At 41.6% G+C, this 18,446-nt stretch overlaps 1 protein-coding gene across 3 annotated transcripts in view; it reads left to right on the top strand.

Annotated features, from left to right (window-relative positions):
• TAOK3 (TAO kinase 3) overlaps positions 1-18,446 on the top strand; it is a 121,830-nt gene that overhangs the window by 11,062 nt on the left and 92,322 nt on the right. For 2 of the 3 annotated variants that reach the window (XM_081841780.1, XM_081841778.1), the window contains exon 2: positions 18,051-18,161. The gene's annotated coding sequence lies outside the window, so the exon portion shown is untranslated. Of the gene's footprint in view, positions 1-4,557; positions 4,713-18,050; positions 18,162-18,446 lie in introns of those variants that run through there. The other variant, XM_081841779.1, reaches the window with a different exon arrangement.

Here is an 18,446-nt window from a genome sequence, read left to right as displayed (position 1 = left end):
TGGCCCAAAGTCATGAGTGGAGATTTAAACCTAGGTTTCTGCTATTTTAAACATGTAACCACTAAGGTAAAAGGTAAAGATAAAGGACCCATGGACAGTGAAGTCCAGTCAAATGTTACTATGGGGTGCAGCGCTCATCTCACTTTCCAGGCCAAGGGAGCCAGCGTTTGTCCACAGACAACCTTCCAGGTCATGTGGCTAGCACGACTAAACAGGTTCTGGCGCAATGGGACACTGTGACGAGTGCCAGAGTGCACTGGAAACATCGTGGAACCACTAGGCCGCACTGATCTATTTTCCTTATGTGTTTAACCTTAAGGATTCACATACCTGCTTTCTAGTGTTGCCATGGTCTCGCAGAGCTGCAAACACCATGCTGACATGCTGAAGTGTTGGACTCGGACTGAGGGGGCCCGGGTTCAAATCTCCACTCAATCATGTCACCTTGGGACAAATACTGTCTCTCAGCCTAGCCTACCTTGTAAGACTATGAGTATAAAGTGGAGGAGGCAGAACCAAGTACACTGCCTTGAGCTGATTGGAGAAATTGTATTTTTTTATATATATTAAAAATTCTATCTGTCTCTATGGTGGTTTTATGTGGGGGTGTTGCTGTTAGTTTTGCAGTGTTTCAAGACAGAGTCACAGTAGTGTAGTCAGTGCTGAATCATCCTGACGTGATGCACTCTTTGTACATAATACAATAAATATATACTGGGGGTGGATGGGGGGTTATTGATGTTGTTTGTTACTGTGTTATATTTTTTGTGGTTTTGTATTGTAAACTGCCCTGTGATCCTCAGATGAAGGGCAGTATAGAAATTTAATAAATACAGAAATGTAGGCCAGTGAGTGTGGTTCTGTTGCAAAAGAAAATCAACGCGGAGTCGTGTTTTAATTTTATATCATAGGAAAATATATTTCATGTATGACATCCAGAGAACTGTGGTTATGCGCCAGCCTAGAAAACACCATTAACAAACCATAAATAAAAAGAAATTTTCTTGTATTCTTAAATGAGTTTAAGTAGAAAGCTTTAATAGACTATTTGCTGCCGTTTATCAGACAGAGAGCAGCAAAACTGGCACGAAGCAGCCTGAGAAGATTTTTCCATTTATTTGTACTTCTGACATGTTTAATCTGCTTATGTGGAGATGAACGATGGCTCTCATTTGGCAAAGGTGTGGTTGCAATGTACTGAAAGTTAGTTTTGAATTTTATTCTGTTCCTAAAACACTGTTTCATGGCTCACTGGTACAACACATGTTTTGTATGCATCAAACCACTTCTGATTAAAATTACTTTGGGTAATTTTAGGGTGGGGAAACATCTCTTAGGCCAGAGATGAAGAACTTGTGGCTCTCCCCAAGTTGTTGGACTGCAATACTCATCAGCCCCAGCAGGCATGGTCAGTGTTCAGAAATGATGGGAATTGTAGTCCAGCAGCTTCTGAAGGACCTCAGGTTCCCATCCCTGTCTAAATCTTGGAAAACAGCTTCCAATCAGAGGAAAATGGTACTAGGCTGGACTGATCTGAGTCAAGTTTTTGATTGGTGCATGAACAACCTGATGTGCAGGTTCCTTGATCCCCAAAAGCAAGTAGTTGATTCCCCTGTATTCTTGGCTAAAAATTATTTCCCAACTGTTCTGAATGGATTGTTTATTTATCAGAGGCGATCTACCTCAAGGCAATTTGAGGTGGTTTACTTAGGTAGTGGGTTTTTTTGGTGGGAAGCAGAGTGGGGGATGCACGGAACTGACCCGAAATGCTGCACAATCACATATACTGGGAAGTTTTTTCCTCCTCCTCCTCCTCCTCCTCCTCCTCCTCCTCCTCCTCCTCCTCCTTTGGCGATCACTCATAGCCGAGTAAGATTGTCTTCCATGAAAATGGTCTTAACAGTGAGTCCGTTAGTGATTGTGGAGGCCAATTCTGTATCCACAGTTCCTTCCACAGTGGGAACATAGGTTTCTAGGTAGGAGTTGATCACGGTGAGGGTTTACCAAACGTGCCTTCCTCTTAGCTAATTTCTTCTTTTCACCCTGAGTTTGTGCTTCTTCAAAGTCCATGACACCTTTGGAAAATGCTATTCTCCAATTGGAGCACTCGCAGGCCAGTGTTTCCCAGTTATCAGTGCCAATACTACTTTTTTTAGATTTGCCTTGAGAGCATCTTTAAACCTGTTTTCTGGTCCACTGATATTTCGCTTTCCATTCTTAAGTTGGGAATAGAGTAGATGCTTTTGAACTGACCCATAATGCGGCACAATCGCATCTACTGCATCTTACCTACAGTTGCATTGAAATGAATAGGAGCTGCAGGAGAACTCTGAATGTTTGTTTCAAAGGCCATTCAATAAAACACCGAAAGCATTCTTCTTTGTTCTCGTAAGCTTAGATATTAGGTCAACTTGGTCACAGCATTAATTACCCTTTTGCAAATAAGTACACAAAATACTGCACACTTTTTTAGCTAGCTAGCTAGCTTACATTTGTGTATTAAGACGAGGCAGGATGGTTTAGAAAAAAGCTTTAGGCTGCAGTTTTATTCAGTGTTGCTTACCGTACTTGTTTCTAGAATTCTGGATTTTATTATTCTTTGAAGTTTTAGTTATTTGATTATTTGAATAATTGTCATGATACATTTTTAACCGAGTTGGTGATTTATGATTCTATAATAATTTTTTGAACCACATGATGGGACATACTTTGTTTTCAAGCCTTGCTTCCAGGACAGGTTGACTAATGACTGTTTCAAGTGTATTCATTTGTAAAGTGGTTTCTTTCTGTACACAGACTTTGGTAAATATGGAGAGGAGTGACATTTTTATCTTTAAGCCTCTGGAACTAGTGCCCTCCAGATGTTGTAGACCACAACTTCCCATCAGCCCCAGCCCGCAAGATCAATAGTGGTGGGAGTTTTAGTCCAACAACATCTAGAAGGCACCAGGTTAGGGAAGGAAGATGTAGATTGTATAATCTAAGAGCTGAAAATATATACAGTACTTCCTAAAAGGCACAAATTCTGCTTCTCGCATACTAGGGATTGATGTGGATGGTGTAAAAAATATTACAAAAACATAAGCCTTCAAAAATGCGAAATATGGATTGCAAAGATGCTGCAAACTCCAATAGCATAAGGGCCTCCTCAGTCCTTTATGAATCCCCCTTTCTCTAGTCTCTAAGCACTTCCAGCAAATTGTTCTCACCTCTGCAGATGGTTTCTTTGCCAGGGCTTGTCTAAAGCATAATAAAGACTGAACCTTGGCCTGGTGTCCATGAAGTATATTTCAAAACTACTCCTTTCTCAACATTCACACAGGCGTACCCATTACCTTCTTCACTACTCTTACCTAGTTGGTTTCTTGTTCCCAGTTCTTCAGAGCTGCATGAGCAAATCTGAGCTATAAAAATAACTTTATATGCCCCTGCCTACCAAAATAAGCTACCCAGGTAGCACACTCACACTACTAGGAAACTTCCTGCTATGAGATTCCCCATCATACTTTTTGACCCCATTGTTGTGTTGGTGAAAGGCACTCTCACTTGTGGTAGCCAGAGAGCTCATTTTATCAGATACACCTCCCCCCCCCCCAGTTATTTTGCATATATGTTGACAAAGATTGGTGCGCAGGCAGGAGATGGGTCACATCTACTCCATACATTTGGCACACATGGCTTTCCCCGAAGAATCCTGAGTACTGTAGTTTGTTAAGTGTTCTGGAAATGGTAGGTTTGTGAGAGGTAAACCACAGCTTCCAGGATTCTTTAGGGGAATCCATGTGGTTCAAATGTATGCAAAAGAAAAGCATCAGGCTGTTCTGATGCCTTAGCATCTCAAAGGCAACAGCCTCCCAATGCTGTGGATGTGTCATTCAGAGTGATTCACATTTGTTTGGGGGTGCTGTTGCCCATTTATTCTCTCCCTTGCAGATTTCCTCTGGGGTCTCCCTGGTATAGTGGTTAAAGTGTTGTGTGTTGAAACAGAACTGAGTTTGAATCCTTGCTCAGCCATGGTGATGGCTGAAAGGTGCAAAGAGGGAAGCTGACATCTGGGCAGTCCTAGAATTGTAGGGTTGAAAGAGACCCAAAGGATCATTGAGTCCAACCCCTTCTATGCAGGAATCCTGCCCACAGGCATCCATGGGTGGACTCAAACCACCAACCTTCTGGTTAACTTAGAAGTCCATAATCTAATCTGGTCATTTCTTTTACATCAAAGAGTCCGATAAATGAAATCTAAAGATCAATTTGGGCATAGCTTTACTCTTTCAAAAGTTCCACAGCTTATTCTCATTTTACAAGAGAGGTTATCACATAGGGCAAACATGCCACAAAGGCCTAAGTTTGGCTTTTTAATGTTGCGTTTTAGGAGGAAGCATACTTGGGGGAAATGAAGTGTTTCTGCCCAGCTACATACAGTGGGAATTGCAGCCGGCTGGTTATTTTTAGCATCTGGAGTTATCTCATTGCAAGCATGAGTCTTTGTGGTTGCAGATGCTTGGAGTGCATGGGGGTGGCTGGTTTTTTCCCTCCCCCATGCTGGTTCTCTTTGTGCCACTCAGATCTTGTAAAGCAGAGCCATTACTTAGAGATGGCTGGGCAGGAGTGAGGGCTTTACGTTCTTCTGCAGAATGAGAATGATGTGGACTTCCTGTGTTACTTTACAATTTTGGGGGGGATTGTTCAATGAATTCTCCCTCTGAGAACAGGTAAGTCTCTTGTGCAGTGACTGAGATATTGCTTATGATGTGTATCTTTGCTGTAGGGTAAATAAATGTGATGCAAGTATAGCTACTGTTACTTCCTGCATAGGAACGACTCAGTTTCTGCAGCCACCCCCTATTTTGTCTTCCAGTTTTGACACATACCTGCTGTGTTTTATAGCAAGGAAATACAAAATTAGGCCGCTTTCTTTTGGAGCTTATCATGTATCATGGAATCTGGATTTTAGTGGTGCTCAGGTTTGTTTTCTTAAAAAAAATAGCCAAGTTTCTAACCCCCATGATTTTTAGAAGACATGCTTTGAAAGCATTTGGGCTGTTCAAAGGTTATAATTTTCAAGGAGGCAGCACTGCTGCCTGCCTCTTCTCTCATAAATCTTGTATTTGCAGCTTCTTATTTTAGGACAAATCTTGCTAACAAACTAAATTTGTCCAGTTGTTCCAATTTCTTGCAAACCCCATTTTTCATACCTTGTATTCATTCTTTTCTGGACTTAATACAAGTGCAAATACTTGAGATGTGTTGCTCCACTATTTGGGTGTTATATCTCTGGGCAGAGTAATATATCTTTAAAGATCAGATGCTGCAGTCAAACAGTGGAAGAGGGCTTGTGGACATCCTGGAGGTATCTGGCTGGTCACCGTTGGCAACAGGATGCCAGACTACATTGGCCCTTGATCAGCAGAGCTGTTGCATTCTCATGCGTGTTTAGTTGCAATTTGTGAACAAAACTGTGTTCCAAACATCCCTCCCAGTTGCTAAAGCTCTGTGTGGCTTTAGTGTGCCACACATAGGAGAGAAGGTACTGTTTCATTCATTTCTGCAAGATGTGTATCCAGAGTTTCCTGTTTCCATGCTCATTTGGCATGCTCTGTATGTGCGGAATATATGCACTCTCATACTGTGTCATTTTCTTTTTACTGGCCCAGAGAATCTCTGCTCTCTTTTTCTGGGAGTTGAAACACTTCAGTTTTGCAAAATGAATCTTAGAAAGTTTCTGTAGTCTTCAAAAAATTGCAGTATAATCACTTTCTCCTTCTAGATATTAACAATACAGCAAACATAACTTTTATAAATAAGTTTGCTAGTGTTTAGTAACAATTTGTATAACCATAGTGTTCAGGCAAATTTTGGGAGGACATTGCTCTTGACTGCTAGCAAAGCAGTTCTAAGCCAGTACACATTGACTTTTTCCTAGAAGTATCCAAAAATGGGTCTGGATAAGCTAAATAGCTAAATGGCAGCAAGGTTTGAGTTCGTGATTCTAATGTTCAGAATGGGGCAACATTTGAACAGGGCCAAAGTGTGTGAGAGAGTGAATATACTGTACCGTATTTTTCGCTCTGTAAGACGCACCAGACCACAAGATGCACCTAGTTTTTGGAGGAGGAAAACAAGAAAAAAAATATTCTGAATATCAGAAGCCAGAACAGCAAGAGGGATCGCTGCACAGTGAAAGCTGCGCAGCCTGCATTCGCTCCATAAGACGCACACACATTTCCCCTTACTTTTTAGGAGGGAAAAAGTGAGTCTTATAGAGCAAAAAATACGGTACCTTCAGAGATCCTGCAAAGCCAGTCATATGGATCCGAGATAGAATTGTTATATGGGACTCTTTAGGAAAACCATTATGCTATAGTAAACAGAGCATGTCTTATGGTGGTGATTTACTTGCTTTGAAGCAAAACTTCCACTGTAGAGAACTGGTAGTTTTCCTCCTTTTCCTGTTACCAGGGATCTCAAAATCCCTCTGTGCTTCATACATACATATTTTTCTCTCTTTGTTTAAAATAATTAGTAAATATATAAGATTTTTATTTGAACCATTTTTGTCCCACTCTTTAGCTAAAAGGCTTCCGAAGTGACTTACGCAACAGTGGAATGAGGAAATGTTTTAGTCCCTTGAGTAGCTGAATGTTACCCATGGCAGAGCAGGCTGAGACTGAAAGGGTACCTGAACCCAAAGGTGCTGCATTATAAGCATGGCCACTTATATCTCACTTAAAAATACAGCACTGCCCTTCTGCTTATGAAAGTAGGGGAACTTCTACGTGTCCAGCAAGGTTGTCAATCTCAGCATTCATCCCATGATTTGTGTTCAAAGGTCTTTCCAGTGGATTTCAGGGTAGAATTGTTGGTGAAAGATCCAAGCCATTGCATAGTCAATGGAGTTGGCATGTATAGAAACGTACAGGATGTGGTCATCAAAATACCAAGGACTCAAAGGGGATATACAGTGGTGCCTCGCAAGACGAAATTAATCCGTTCCGCGAGTCTCTTTGTCTAGCGGTTTTTTCGTCTTGCAAAGCAAGCCCATTGACGGCTTAGCGGATTAGCGCTATTAGCGGCTTAGCGGCTTAGCAGATCAGCTGATAAGCGGCTTAGCGGCTTAGAAAAGGGTGGGGGGAGGAAAAAAACCCCGCAGGAACTCGCAAGACATTTTCGTCTTGCGAAGCAAGCCCATAGGGAAATTCGTTTTGCGAAGCGCCTCCAAAACGGAAAACCCTTTCGTCTAGCGGGTTTTCCGTCTTGCGAGGCGTTTGTCTTGCGGGGCACCACTGTGAAAGCATTGGTCCAACTAGCTCAGTATTGCACGTAACCACTGCCAGCATCTCTCCTGATTTTCAGACGAGAGAGTTTTCCAGCCCTTTCTGGAGATGCCAGGGATTTAACCTGTAACCTTTTGCATGCAAAGCTTGTGTATTGTCACTCCTCAATGGATCCACCAATATAGATTCAAATAAACCCATTTGGGGATATTAATGATGTTGCTTTAGGATTAATATAAATAAAGGAGGGTAGATCAGAATGATAGAAATGAAGGTTAGGGAAATAAAATTAACTTTCTGGATGGACAAATATAAGTTGGCAAAGGGTGTGCACTGCTTTTAGTCTCCATAGGAATCTTCTCAAGAGCCTGCAAAAATAAGCAGTTGGTAATTAAGAGATCTCATAAAACACATGGGGCGCAAAAGTGCATTCATTTTGCCCAGCCCTCTAATGATGGCTGCAGGGCCTGCCATCTGCTCATATTTGTGGTGGTAATTTGCAAAAGCATGTCCAAACTGGGTTTCACCAAATCTTTCATAGTGGTCAGTATTCCTAAGCACTTGATTTTCTGCAGTTGCCTTCTAAAAGACATGGGCTTGTTTTGTGGCAAGATGTTCCTGCACCTGTTCATCCTGTTTTCTGAGGTGGTGGGGTGGGTAGGGGCAAATGTTGGGTTATTTAAAACTAAGCATCTGGAGGGCACTAGGTTGGTGAAGACTGGCCTAGGATAAAGTACTACTCAGCTGGCTCCAGTTATGCTGGCATGGTCAAGGGCATCATGGAATCTAGTATTACCCTTAGAGGCCAAATGCTTTATTTGCTCTGTGACGGGCTGTTTTCCGAGCAGATGCTTCCAGAGCTGTCTGCACTAACCTCGGGTCTTTTTCCTCAGCGGTTATAGTGAATTGTAAAGTTCAGCAGTGTGCATGAGTAGCTTTCATTAATTCTCCCTATGTATGCACTATATTACATTTGTCAGGAAGAAATTCCTAGCGCTGTGCTCTCAATTCTCCCAGCTGTCAGTTTTTGTTCTTCCTCACAATTTTCTCTAATGCTTCCTAACATTTCCTCATTCTTCGTCACAAGTATATTGGTTTTGTTTCCCAGAGCTGGATGGCTGCAGACAAATCTCAAGATCTCAGACACAGGTCTTTCAGCACTCCTGTCTTGAAATTTTGGGGAATATTTGTGTTACAAATGTAATCGATTTCTTAACTAACAGCCATGCTGCTTCTAAAGAATCATGGGAATTGTATTTTGAAATACTGCAGAGCGTTCTACTTCAGAGACCATACCGTAGAGAACTACAATTCCCAGAGGGCCTTGGGAAATAGGGCATGCCTTTTGAACCAAAGTCTGTGGCGTGGAGATGCCCTGTATTGCAGCACTTGGGATTTAATTGGATGCCTCATACATAACAAATGCACACACTTTTAACCCACCCTCAGCTGTGTGTATTTTATCCTTCTCAATACAACATTCATCATATGCTTTATTATACCACATCCTTTTGTGCTTGGTTAACCAGATCTATATATGAAGATACTGGAATGCTATATTAAAATACTGTTAGCATCTTAGCCTATGGGGCAGGGATGAAAAATTCAACATTATTTTGAAGTTATAGTATATTTAAAGGCTGGTTCTTTAGTCACTTTTTCCTTATCACCAATTATTTAATGGACTTATCACACTTGATCAGAAAGTTATCCACTTCTGGACTCCAAATTGGATTTTTAAGCTATGGTCCATAGAAGAACAAAACATTAAGATCTGGTTTTGCTGTCTATCTTAGTAGATTATCTTTCCTCTTGATATTGGACTTTAAATATGCAAAATGCTAGCGGCCTTTAAAAATACAACATCAAGACTCTGGCTGATGCAACATATTAAAAGATTGCCCTGAAATCTCAAACGAATGCTGGTACTCACTTAAATTCTCTAAAATTGCAGCTTATTTGTCAATTGTGTTATGACTAAGATTCCTACCTGAAGCAAAATTCTAAGTAAATGTGTGGGTCCCTGCTTGTGTGAATTTAAGGGGGAAGGATAAAAGCTTTGATGAAATGAGCAAAATGATTCATCCGGTGCATCCGGATACCTCTAATTAGGGTGATGGCTCTACTCTGCCTCCACAGTTAGAGGCAGCAATGCTTCTGAATACCAGTTGCTAGAAACAACGGGAGGGGCAAGTGCTCTTGTGCTCAAACTTCCTTGTAGACTTCCCATTGGGGCATCTGGGCGGCCACTAGATGGGCCATTGACCTGATCCAGCAGGCTCTTCTTATGTTCTTATGTGATGTATAGGATCAGAAAACAAGGTGCATCGGCCTTGCCATTAGTAAGAGTAAGGTGGTTATCTGAGAAGGCTACAAATGCTGGGGGCGGGCAGGCAGGCAGAGAGAGGTGGTGAATGTTGGGGGACAGAGCCGTGTGTCCCACATGGCCTGCCCCATACCCCCAAAGCTAGCCTGCTATCCTTGGCTGTAGTGAAGGATGCAGCATTGAAGTAAGATTCAACAGCCAGTCAGCTTTCTGTACATGGTACAAGAGGCACCCTGTTGCCCTTTGACTGAGGCAGCAAAATGTCTTGGCCTGGTCATAAGGCATTTTATAGATTTTTCAGCATTAATACAATAGCATTTTTACAACAAGACAGGTGTTGTTGTTGTTTACATTAGTCCCTTTTTACCTAAAAAAATATCCCAGAGAGACTTGCAAGATAACAGATAAAACAATCAGAACCAGACAGTTTAAAACAGTGCATACTGCAAAATACCTAAAATGCTCAGTTGACAGCGTAATAGCACCCACCCCACTAAAAGATGTGCATGCCCTTAGATGCCAGCTTAGCCACCCAAGGCCTGAGTATTATATATAGTACCATATTTAACTGAAGATGGAATCAGTACCTCAGCCAATGCATTGCTAACCTTAAGGCTGGATTACTGTAGGGCGCTGTATGTGGGCCTTCTCTGGGGTCTGGTTTGGAAGCTCCAGATGGTACAGAATGCAGTGGCCAGGCTGCTGATGGAAACTTCTGGCTGAGGACATGTGGCATCATTGTTAAAACAGTTGCACTGGCGCCCACTTCCTACCAAGCCAGGCTGAAGGCTATTGTATTAATTTAGTTCTATGGTTCAGGGATTGCCGTAACCCTTTTATCCCAGTTTGGTCACCGAGATCATCTGCAGGAGTGTCATTCCTTGAGGTGGTGGCGCTCTTTGACAGCAACTAGAAATTGTTCCTTTTAGTGTCATCAGCCCTGTCCTGCCAATAGAGATTCAGTAAGTGCATTCTGTGTCAACTTTTGAATGCCTGAGTGACAATGTCTATTCCATCAGGTCTATGCAGGCAATTAAGAATACACCCTCCCACGATAGTTAACTAGTGGCTACTTCTAAGTTTTATAGCGGGTTTTTTCTTGTGTTTTCTGGTTTTTATTTCTGTAAACCTCTTTGATGTCTTTTTTTTAATGACACATAAATAAATATAAATAAATGGTATCTGCAGAGTGCCCTCTCCTGCAGAGCACATCGATCCATTGGGTGAGTAGGGGATGAGGCATTTTTTAAAAAGTATCCTAGTAACTTAAATTTATGTAACTTACAGTGAGGCTTAGTTTTTCTACCTTGTTTTGCTCATTTGGTTGCTGTATCTGCCCGTTCCCTCTCTCCCCCAGCCCAATTAATTCACATTAAAATCAAGGGTTCACAGTTGTGTGCTTATTGTATTGTTGATCCCCCAACAAACTATCCAAAATGATAATGGAAAGGATCATAACGGAGGCCTCTCCACTTTGTGCCTATAATACTGCATAACCACCACACCCTTAAGGCTCAGCCAGGGAATGCAGGCTCTGGGAGAAGAAGAATGAATAAATTGCCTGTTAACAATAATTTACTTTCCAGCTCCACATTCTTCTCTGCTTGTGTATATATGTCATTTAGCATTCTGTTCAAAATCCCCAGTGGGGATTGGGAATGAGGTTTCAGAGGTAGCTGCTCTTGTCGGTGCCCTGGTACACACTTTCCCCATTAAAGAAATAGGGCTGGGCTGGCATTCTGACCCCTTTTTTGGTTTGCCAGGGAACATTAGGGGATTGCCTTAGCTCGTCTCCTACTCTTAAGATTTCGCTTTCCTCTCCCTGCTTGCCTTATATTTCGTGAAGTGAGGCATGGCAACGATGAGTCATAGGAAAGATGATAAAGTAAATATGGTGTTGCGACCCTCTGTGCTGGTCATATACCCGAGTGAGCACTTAGAAGTGTGACTAATCTATGCGGGCATTCACTGTGGGTTTGGGAAAGCCAGGAAAGCTTACCTGTATTCAGAGCACAGCTCCATGTACTAATTGATACATTAGATATTAAATGAACCTGTTTATTTGTGTGTAAAATATGTAGGCCTGGAATAGTACAACGATAAGGAAATGTTTCCCGACTGTCCTGTGGAGCGTGAAGAGTTAGCTCATCACATGGGACTGATGATCTTCGTTCCAGCTGCCAAAAAGCATGTACACAAAAATTAATGCTTTCCTGATATTTCCAATGTAAGTAATTACGGAAGGTGCCACAGACGTGGCTGGAGGTCCCCCCCACCCCATAAAGTTTGGGCCTGTACTTGTACCTCTTGTCGGTAAAGAAAGTAATGCCTGATTTGAAAATGTTAGAAGCAACCCAGTGTTGCTTTAGCACCTGCTAGTTTCATTGTAATAGGACTATTTATATATGATCTTAACTTGACCTAAATCTTCATTATAGGCAATAACAGTGTCCTTTTTTAAAATGAGGAAGAAACTTTTCAGTATAACTTGAAAATGCCCTTTTGTAACATTTATATAATTTATTTTTGTAAATAGTATAGGCGTTTAGATACATTTTAGCATCTGGTTTATTTTTATTCATACTTTGAGTGCTTGCTTATTACAAACACACAAAAGAAGCTCAAAAAGCAAAGGTTGCCATGTTGGCCCATAACAACAGCAACAACTGCAATATCCATATTAGAGCAATAATTTTCTTTCTTTTCTTTTCTAAAAGGCCAAAATAGTGTGTAAGCTTTCAAGTCCTCCAGAACTACATGGAGAAAACAGAAATAGGGGAGAAGGAGAGGGAAATTGGGTGACATTGAAGTGTTACAATATTATGACAATGTCACCAGAATTTGGCAGAGGTTTAAAGTTGTTTTCTTTTCAAAATGGTCATTATTTTGCCCTGCAAGCTCTGTCTGATAGCTTTTGTTTCATTAGCCGCAGTCTTTGGTCTAAGGAAGTAAAGCAAACAGAGGTCTACACAGGCTGACATTGATAGCTTCTTTGTTTGGTTACTCATGTAAGGTAGGCTAGCATTATAGGTTTCAGCTAGAGGCATTCCTCATCATGCTCTCAGCTGCTGTACTGTGCCAGTGAGGCCAACCCTATCTGATTTGTTTTTAAGACTTACACTTTCAGAATGGTCTTGGAACCTGCACATTTAACAGGGGCTAAGTAGCAACAACCACCAGTAGCTGAAGCAGATTTCATTTTTATCCATTTGTGCTATTCTGCATTTTTAGTTTCTCAACCAACCCAGTAACAGAAAGGAAGGTGGGGAAGTATGAAATGGCTTAATTTGAAATCCATTTCTAGTCAAACACTCCTTAAGACCCCCAGTGCGCAACCTTTCCCACAAAAAACAATATTTTGGTGCCATCCAACTAAAGTTAAGCCTTTAGTTCCATTGATTTCCCCCCTCCCTTCCATTAGAGGCAAGGGGACAAAAGGGCTCTTAAGTTTGACTGGATTGTGTACCTATAAAATACACTCACTGTGGAGAAGGAAATAGATGGATAAGATTGTCATGGCCTTGTTTTAATACTGTAACTATTGAATATAGTACAGAAGTTCCTTAAGACTTCTTGAAAATAAACCAGTTTCTGAAAAAAACTGCATTTTTTTTTGCAAGGCATCCTTCCCATTCTTTTAACTGTCCCTGCCTTCAATGATAGAAATATGAGAAACTTTCCAAACAAATGTGTTTGTCCATGACCTCTCTTCTATTGGGTGTAACTCTTTCACACTTGACTCATCTATGAGTCTCTTTCTTTTTTACTCTTAGCTTGCAATTCAGTTGTTTTAACCACAAAGTGACTTAACAGTTGCAGATACTCCGCTAATACGTTCATAAGACGTAAATGGCTAGAGGTTTGAGGATCTTGGCAAAATATCTCTTGGGAAAGGATCCCAATGTTCTCTTGTAGATATTAATAGGATCATTTGTTGGAGGGTGGGAGTCATGTTCTGATGAGGTGCTGCACTTGGAGAAAAGGACTGAAAACTTGTGAAGCAGTATTAATGGCCCGTCAACACAATCCATTATTCCTAAATACAACTTGGCCTTGAATTCTTTACATGCTCATGGGGTGATAAGAGAGAATCTATGGGAAAATTAGAAGGAATACCCTCCACCACATCACATACTTCATTGCAGGATTGTTATTTCTGATTAGTGGAGTTCATCTTTCCCTTTGAGTAGTGGATGGAACTCAACCTGCATTCTGGGCCACCCTGGGGTTCCTCAGGTGGCCATCAAGGATTTCTCAATAAGAATATTGCTCATGGCCAAGTTCCCTCTGGAGACAGCTTCCCCTTCAATGTGTGTCAACAAGGTAGTGTTGTGGGTGTTCTGTGGTGTGCCCCCAGTAGCTAACCAAAATTTTGTGACAGATAGGTAGCCGTGTTAGTCTGCCATAGTCAAAACAAAACAAATTCCTTCCAGTAGCACCTTAAAGACCAACTAAGTCAGTTCTTGGTATGAGCTTTCGTGTGCATGCGCACTTCTTCAGATACCAAAATTTTGTGCTCACTATTGATTTTTGCCCTCCAAGTTAGGAGGAACTCCCACTGTCATCTCAACTTCTGAAACATTCAGAAAGCATATTTTTTACCCTTCAAGTATTTTTTAAAAAGATTTTTAGAACAATGTGCAATAACAGAAATAAAAGATGGATTATAACTAAAATAAGTGATAAGCAATACCTGTATATGTCTTCCAGTGCATGTCATGTCAACACAATGAACTACTGCCACTAGCTGTGAGGATAGAACAGGAATTTTTAGAACGGACATCTTGAGAATAAACCAATCTGGTTTCCGTTTATTTAACAAATTGGCCAAGTCATTGCTTTGTTTGAAGTAGGCTCTGAATCACCTTTGATCAGTCCTAATACTGTGAAGCTGATGTGTGGTGGTTGCCATCTTTCGATTTCAGAAATAACCATCCCTTTGGTATTATGGGTGGATATGGAGAGAATCCATGGACAGAGCCACATGTGGAAAGTATTGGCTCTTCTGATCAGAATATTCATGCATTGCAGGGGGTTGGACTAGATGATCCTCAGAGTCCCTTGCAACTCTATAATTCTATGAATATTTGTTACCGGAAAGAACATAAGGGAAGTGCCATATTGCAGTGATCACCAACCATTTTGGGTGCGTGGGTCCATTTTCAAACTGGATAAACTGTCTTGGGCATTACATACCCCACAGCTTATTCTATGGGCTACAAGAAAATGCTTCTTTCAAACCTGATTTCAGCAGGCCGATTTTGAATTGGTTAATTTGATGGCTTTGTTTTAATTTTAAATGGGATACTTTATCATACTGAATGCTTTTGAGAACTGCTAGGCTGAAAAGCAAGGGTACACATTGAAATGGTAAATATTGCAGCCTTCAAAACTAAGGACTTGTCTTAAAGTAGAAGATGCTGATAACTAGAAACAGGGGTTGTCTTTTTGTACTGTATTTTTCTACCAGGAGACCTGTCCAACCCCAAAATTATGTTTCTCTTGAGAGAAACATCATGCCCCACCCTTCGACTGCGTCTGCATCACTCAGAGCAGCTTACAACAATTACAAACTTAAACAATCCCTTAAAAAAACAAATCAGCCAAAAATGTATATAGGCTTGGCAGATAGACTATCATCTGAGAATGCTTTTATGACATAAGAATAATCTGTCTGGCAAGGTAGTCTCTTGCCATAACTGGAAAACTTTTACCAGCCAGCAAAAAAGCTTAAGAGGGCCAAGTTCATCTTGTCAGGTATTCCACGATTTTGGATTGGCCACTGAATGACCCGTTTCTCCTGCAATTTGCAAAGTGTTGATAGTCAGGAAAATGGCCTGCAAGTGTCTTTTCCGTGGGTGGTTTGAATATGCTGCTTTCACACCATGCAAGTGTGTACTGTTCTTCAGCCTTCCCTGATCCCACTGCTGATCCAAATGGCTGATGCGTATCGGTCTGATCCATGAATAGCTGTCATCTTCTAGGGAGGGTAGGGGCTATGTCGAAGGGAATGTTTCTGAGTTTCCTGAATGCACTATGGTTGTGTGCTACAGCGCTGAGCCAGGAGTGTGGGCAGCTGCCATCTGTGGATGCATCCTTAGTCATGCTGTCAGATGCTTTGCAGTCTTCAAACAATTGTCCTTCAATAGACATAACAACAGCAGCATTATTTGGCTGGGGCAAGGCTTTACATGGAAACAGATGCTCAGGTTTATTATGGGCCAGTAAATTAAACATTGCAAATCAGCTCAGAGCAGCCATGTGTCTCTAGCAGTAAGGCTTTAATAAATAATAAAGATATTTTAAATTTTATTTCTAGTGTACTAAAAGGGCCCGGATGCTATATGATCTCAGTAAGTGTAAGGATAATGATAACAATAAGTAGCATTTTAGAGTGTTTGAAGTGATTTGTGTGTATTCAGCAATTTTCAGAACAGCCCTTACCTGAAAGGTGTGGTCCCCTTTTGCAAGTGGAAAATTGAAGCTGAGAGAATAGCAGCTTGCTGAAGCTGGCAAGTGAGTTTGTTGCGGAAAAATATTTGGCTCTCAATAGTTTGGAATTGTCACTGAAAGGGCTTTTTCATATGTTACAGCTGAGTGTGCATTTTATGTATGCACCAGTACCGTGTAAAAGATGCGCTTGCCTTTATTGCACCAGTGCACAGTTGGCACCTTCTCCCAGTGACAAAAAAGGCTTGTATCCAATTAATTTGTTAACAGGATACTGCATGTGTGCAAAGGTAAAGGTAAAGGGTAACCCTGACCATTAGGTCCAGTCGTGACTGACTCTGGGGTTGCGACGCTCATCTCGCTTTATTGGCCGAGGGAGCCGGCGTTTGTCCGCAGACAGCTTCCGGGTGGCCAGCATGACTAAGCCACTTCTGGCAAACCGGAGCAGTGCACGGAAACGCCGTTTACCTTCCCGCCAGAGTGGTACCTCTTTATCTACTTGCACTTTGATGTGCTTTTGAACTGCTAGGTTGGCAGAAGCTGGGACCGGACAACGGGAGCTCACCCCGTTGCGGGGATTCGAACCACCGACCTTCTGATTGGCAAGTCCTAGGCTCTGTGGTTTAACCCACAGCGCCACCCGTGTCCCAGGTGCATGTGTGCATGGTTCAAGTTAATTGTGGAATATTAAGCCCTGCAAGTATGTAAAGTCTCTTGCAGGTACTTTAGCTCCCCCCACCTGTTTTATTTTCTTTCATTGAAAAAGACAATTTAACTGAAATATAGCCTAGGTTATATCTCCATGCCAGACAGAAAATAGCACCCAAAAGCATTTTCTACCCTGCCTCTCTTATTCAACAAATATTCAGATCAGCATACAAAAGAAAGAAGCTCAAAACTTACATTAAGCCTTGTCCATTTCTTATTGCTTATTTTCACTGCTGCTGATGTGCAAAGCAGCCAGGGATTGATGTCCAACTGGCCAGGGATTGTTGTAGACAAAACTATTATCTGTCACACTGCTGGATGTCAGCGGAGTTGACTCCTTGGGTAAAGGAATGCTGCAACAAAGAAAATTTTTAGTGTTTGTCTGTTGTGCAAAATTACCTTGATAACGGAGCCCTGACAACCCAATAGAGAGGACTTGGAGGGCTGCATTTGTCCCCTGGAACTGAGGTTCCCCAATCATTGTGATGATCAGCTGATGAGATCTTCCTGTCCATGATGCAGCCTATGGTTAGCGACCAGTTAGAGAGAGGGGCCTCTTCCGTGGTGGTGCCGGAAGTATGGAAACTCCTTCCCTCTGAGCTTATATGAGTGTCTGCATTAATGACATTTAGGTTGCTTTAAAAACACACACACTTGTGTGCCTAGGCCTTGATCTCAATATGTTGTTTTAACTCTGCCCTAGTCTTTCAGTTGCATTTTCTTCCTGTATTTTTATGTTTTGATAAGTATTTTAATATTGTTGTACCCTGTCTATAGACCCAACATGGGACACAGTATTGAATTGTGTATCGAGGTGGGCAGGTGTATGCAGAGGCTTTAGCTGGAAGGAGAAATTGCCATTTACATATTGTTTTCAGGGCTCCTTTTTAATGTTCTTTATCTATGTAAGTACATATAGTTTTCACATGGAGGCCAGCAAAATAGTTTTTGTTGAAAATATGTGTAGGCTTGGAGGCTTGAGGTTACTGTATTCTTTGGTGCTGTGAAGGCCAGCCCCTCCCTCCAGGCTCCTGCTTCGCTGTTAACAGGAAGGTAAGTAATTGCTGCCTTGTGTTTTGACCAGAGGTGAGGATAAAGTTTTGCCTTTTTTTCTGGAAGATGTGTCAGTTGAGACCCAAAGAGAGAGAGGACAAATATCAGGGAAATGGTTAATTGGCACCAGCTGCAGTTGGGTAAAAAATGGTTTAGGAGCCAGCTCTGCAGACCAGGAACTGCTCATTTGTAGAATGTATTTATCTGTTTTAATTACTTCTGTTTCTCCCACTCCTCAGGTTGGAAGGCAAGAGTATATAGAGCCCAAAGACACAACAGAAAAGGAGACCTAACGTTTCTACTGAAATGAGCCTGGACCATAGAGTATGCTTATTGCTATAGTTACCCAGGTATGCTGAATTGCCTCTTTTGCAGCCTATCTCTGTGATAAGGACCCTAAAGGTGGCGACACTTCCTCAGTCCCCCAGCTCCATAATGGATGAGACTGACAATGCTGCATGTTTAAAAATAACGAGAACATCTATGACCAAAAATCATAAATTTTACAGACCCTACAGCTGCCATCCATGCAACTTCTAGGCTCAAAATATTTTATAATATAAATTGTCTTTAAATCCCCATCCCACCCCTGGTTGCCCCTCATTTTTCTTACTCTTACTCTTGTTAACACTGGC

Source organism: Podarcis erhardii, assembly GCF_964252035.2.
Source record: "Podarcis erhardii genome assembly, chromosome: 15".
NCBI classification, from domain to species: Eukaryota; Metazoa; Chordata; class Lepidosauria; order Squamata; family Lacertidae; genus Podarcis; species Podarcis erhardii.
This window is presented reverse-complemented; position numbering and strand designations above follow the sequence as displayed.